The 5,276-nt window shown below is 34.1% G+C and overlaps 1 long non-coding RNA gene across 1 annotated transcript; it reads right to left on the reverse strand.

Moving 5' to 3' along the window:
* Window positions 1-1,671: 1,671 nt before the first annotated feature.
* On the reverse strand, window positions 1,672-2,546 carry LOC137397014 (uncharacterized). Its single transcript, XR_010978699.1, has 3 exons — window positions 2,414-2,546; window positions 2,232-2,290; window positions 1,672-1,887 (listed from the first exon to the last, which is right to left on the reverse strand). It is a non-coding gene; the product is annotated as an uncharacterized lncRNA (long non-coding RNA).
* Window positions 2,547-5,276: the final 2,730 nt, after the last annotated feature.

Raw genomic sequence — 5,276 nt, forward strand, 5'->3', positions numbered from 1 at the left:
ATCAAGTGACTTGTGTCTGTCTTGCAAACTTTCTATAATACAAACCAAGGTCTATAAGATCTTTTCCGATCATGTTATATATCTACGCTCCTTTCTTGCAGTGTTACACAATGCACACATTAGTACACAGTGCAGTATTTTAGCCAAATTAAACTCAATAAACCAGCAAAAGGCTTGATGGTTGCTACACTTACTAAACTGGAGTAATCAATTCAATGTCTACACTACCGGATTCTGTTATCAGAGTTTGGCTAAATTTAACAAATCTGTTTACAAAAGCATTTTATACACATTCAAACCATAACTTATCAAAGTTTGATATTGCTTAGTCCAGGTGTACTAGTACTAACGTGTCAAATATAACAAAATACAAAAAATAATAAGTGCCTAATGCAGCTTAAGACAAGTATACATCTTTGCCATCAATATGCCACCAACCATTGGTAACAAAGATACAGTAGTTACGTATATATCCAGATATTTTTGCCTATATAACCAACAGTCATTGAAGTTCGGCACCTACACGCTTGTGTTACAACGAAGCTGACAGTCTATAGACAGTGATCCTATACAGCCAATAAAACTGCTATAGCAACTTTTAGTGATTGTAATAAACTTATTATATATGTGCAAGTAGAATATCTCTCTAGGATTATGTCAATTTCACGCTATAAAAATATATCTGTCAACAATACAGCTAAACCGACCAATCAACCGGCTAACATGAATAAAGTAAATCTTATTGGTTGCCATATTAATTATAATACACAAGAATGACTCTTATCTTCCTTTAGAAATTACCTATGCATCAATGTGCTTAATTTGTATAATGTGCTTACAAAACCTCAGATAGTTCTATAGCGAGTATGTACATCAATCGGAATTGCTACCTTCAGATCATTGCAATTAATTACGGAGGTTGTTACTTTTTTAATATTCATGTAACTGTCATTCACAAATGTTTGATAAAAGCTAAAAAACAATCTCATAGGCTAATATCAAAATAAAGCGGGCTAAAAAATCAACCATCACTCGTGACTCAATGCTACCAAGACATATAGAGACTATGCCGTTTCATCACCTTTGCAAAAACATTGGTTTTTACACACGAAGGTTATACAAGTCTGGGTTCACATATTTATTGTTAAAACTGTTAAAAAGCGTTGAATTAGTTAGTTTTCAAAGCTGCAGAGAGTTTCATAACAAGTATGTACATCAATTAAAATAGCTACCTTAGCATCATAGCATTCAGCAATGGGGTTCTTTAATAGCCATAGAACCATGATTTATAAATGTATGATCAGGGGTGAGGAAAAGTTCATATGCTCATATCATGAATATCACAGGCTAAAACAGAAACTATCACTTGTGATTCATCGCTACAGAGATATCTAGAGGTTATGCAGTTTTATCACCTTTGCTAAAGCCTGGTTTTATGCGAGACCTCAAGGTTCCACAAATCTGAGCTCACATATTTGTGGTTACGATTGCAAATGCATCGTGGCTGCTAGTAGCAAAGGAGACTTTATGCTTAACGTTAAGGAAGTTCCCATCTATAATTTTGCTGCACCCCAAAATGGGTAGTTTTGATCAGTTTCTGATACTGGAATCGGTATTAAAAAATAGTATTGGTTTTGATTTGGTTACTTAATTGAGCATGCCGACAACCCATAAACTCTTTGCTGGTTTATTGATTTCAACTTGGCTGAAAATACTGTATAGTGTGATGCAAGAAATGTGTGTAAATATAGAACATAATAGTAAAGCTATAGAACTGTTGAATTATAGAAGGTTTTAAGGCAGACGAGTCTAACTTGACGTATCTGCCAAAGATCATTAGATGGGTCTTTCATGCATCACAATACACTAGTTCTTCAGCCCACGCATCTACAACAAACACTCATGGCTGTTATACTGGATTACATATTAAAATAGCTCAACTTACCACACTTATCTTCTAGCTTTCACAAGATACATTTAATATTTCAATGCCAACAGTAGATAGAGGTTTGACTATGATTTTTTGTATAGAAACGCGAACATGCAAATGCTGAAAGAATGTTTATATCCCAACCGCATATTTAATGCATATGCTTGCTTAGCCAATGCAAGGAGCCAATTGAAAGTGTGTCGGTTCACTCTAAGATAGTTTTGCTAATGTTGACCACATGCCTAGAGTTTGCTGACACAAACAGAACAAACTCTAGCTGATTAACTAAAGACCCACTCACCTCCATACTCTTCTCCTCCTCCTCCTCCTCCTTTACTTACTGTACACCAGAAAGAGTTTCTAAAGAAAAATACGTTGTTTAATAACCACTATGTATCTGTAAAAAATACAATACATTCAGTTACAAAATTGTTATTGTGTCTCTATCCATTTAACTATTGAAAACAGAGAGATTCAACTCACCATCTACCCTGTTGAATTCCATCTATAACTCATTCTGCTCTAAGGAATTTGAGCACTTTCTCAATTTTCTGAATGTGACCTTATCGGTATATATATGAACAGAAGTGAATAAAGCTAAGAGCTTATCTAAAGCCTCCCACTGCTTGTATTGTTAGTAGTCAGCTTAAAGTTACTCTATGTTCATGAGGTAAAAGCTTTTCAGTACACTTTCGTACAGTCAAATGTTACTGATTATGATGAGTTAATCCATAAGAACAAACATTATTCTTGTCAAGTATGGTTATATTGGTAATCAACAAAAGTTTTTTAATAATACTAGTTTAAAGAGAGAACAGTCAGACATTTTTAATTCCTAAATTAATGGTCAACTTGTTGTAAGATTTTCTGTGTTTCGAATGATGAGATTTTATGACTGTCTGTAACTTCCTCAGTCATTTTCTGATGATATTATTTTAAAGAGCGACAAAGCCATTGCTAATTATTGCTGGCACAACGTCATCACAAAGTGAGAAGAGAAGCAACTATATGCTGCATTTGTAAAAGTTTTAAGAAGGAACAGGATGTGACCTTGTACGTCAAGCCAGTAAGAGTTTCGTAAAATGATCTGGATTATTACTTAAAAAGGGTGTGTTGTGTTACAGTAAATAGAAATGTTACAGCATAAGTTATAGAGTTCTAGCACTCTGCTTGTTTTGCATGATCTGTCTATTAATAGTACTGTATTACTGTCCTGAACATCGTCAATCACTTACTGATGATATGGTTTTAAAGAGAGACAAATCCACTGCCAATTACCCTACAGGATGAATTTATTCGTGGAGTTAAGTTTCGCACAAGTTTTGCCTTTCTCATGCATATTCGCGGATTAATTTATTCGCGGGTGAACACTGTTACTTTCTATTAAGAGTTAACTTTATTGCCGATAGCGATAGAGTTAGCCCCACGCATGCGCACACCGCGTGTTTCGGTTTCTATTTAGCTTACAATTACAAGTCAATCATGCTAAGCTATAAATTTCTTACTGTGTTCAGAGGTTTTCACGAATATTGATTGAATTGGAGGCTTTTGATTCACCAACAACTTGTGGTAAGCAATGAGTTTTTTCCAAAACCCTTAATTAAATTAATAATTGAATTTTACTTAGGTCCTTTGGTAAAACGCAATATTTATTTTTTCCATCTCTACCGCTTCGTTATTTGTTTCAGTGTGACAGATTTTTCATCATACACGGAGGTACAATGACTGCAAGGGTGGTAAATGTCATTCTCAGAAGATCACCAACCATTCAGGAGGAAAGTCTTGAAATTGAGATAGAAGTGATCGTAGCTGCTAACGAGGAGAATATATCTGTTTTAAAAAAGGAACAAAAACGCTTTTACGAGCACAAATTTTTGGCCAACCGGCAGAACTCTGCAATAGTATGCCACGAAGAAATTTCTGATGATAACTTCCTTACCAGCCATGCAGTAGCAACATTATTGTCTTTTGCATCTACCCAAAACAGTGTCAGCAATATAGAGCTGCTATTATCAAAATAACTAGTCAGAGAGCACCATTACACGCTAGTATTTACTTATCAAGAGTATCAGTTTAATTTTATTGCCAGACAACCACCATATGGACTAAACTGTTTTTATTTACTCCATTCATCCTTGTAAAATTTTATTTGTATTTGAAATATTTTATTTGTACACTCAAGTTTTTAAAAAGTTATAATATATTTATGCATGAAATAGAATATATAATATAAACATGTTTGCTGCGGCGATATCAAGAAGTTTTGGTTGATGAAGGAGTCTAGGTTGACTACTTGCTTCTCTACCAATATTCCTGCCTTGGTGAACATTACTACTTGTCTTGAGTTTTCGTAATCAGAATAACGGTAGCTTTTGGTTCATTTTCAATTTGCAGTGAATACAAAAAAAAAATATTAACATGTGTAAAGGAAGTACAAAAACGATAGCTGAAGTATTTAATGAAACAAAAGAATTAACTAACGCAGTCAATGATGAAAAATAGTGTCTGCACTGCAAATCAAATACCTACCATAATGTCCAGATCAGAATCATTATCAACCTCAACTTTAGTTTTAGAGGTTGATAGAGTTGATTTCAATGTAAAAAGACTGTAGGAGAGATTTTTGCAATAACGACGCCATGTCTAATAACTTGTGAAAACCTTGAATAATTTTGTAAAGAAGTTTGATGCATTGACAATGGGGTTAACTCGGAGCCCCAGTGATGATTTTTAAAAAGTTTTAGAACTCCGCTATGTTTAGTACTTCTGTCTAGCAGCTAGTTTTTAAATTTGAGTCAGTTTTTATTCTCCCTTGTGATGAAAAATAGAACTAATTATTTGTGGAAATTAATAATTCGCGAAATCGACTGTTCACAAAATCGCGAATTTTTATATTTATCGAATATTTTCATCTTGCAGGGTACTTCTGTCAAAAAGTCATCACAAAGTGAGAAGAGAAGCAACGATATGCTGCACTTCTCAAAGTTATGAGAAAAACCAGGGTATGACCTTGTATGTCAAGCCAGTAAGAGTTTCATATAATGATCTGGATTATAGCTTAAAATGGGTGTTTTGTTAAAGTAAATAGAAATGTTACAGTATAATTTATAGAGTTATAGCACCCAGCTTATTTTGCATGATCTATCTATTTATAATACCATATGACTGTCCTGAACCTCCTCGATAATGTACTGATGATATGATTCTAAAGAAAGACAACTTCACTGCCAATTACTCCTGTAAGTTACTTGAAAATACCTGAAAAAATTAGGTAGATTTCAATTCTCTGCTCTACTAAGATCACCAAGGATACTGAGAAAAGTGTTGGATATCCCAGGTTAGGGGA

Source organism: Watersipora subatra, chromosome 5 (genome assembly GCF_963576615.1).
Source record: "Watersipora subatra chromosome 5, tzWatSuba1.1, whole genome shotgun sequence".
NCBI classification, from domain to species: domain Eukaryota; kingdom Metazoa; phylum Bryozoa; class Gymnolaemata; order Cheilostomatida; family Watersiporidae; genus Watersipora; species Watersipora subatra.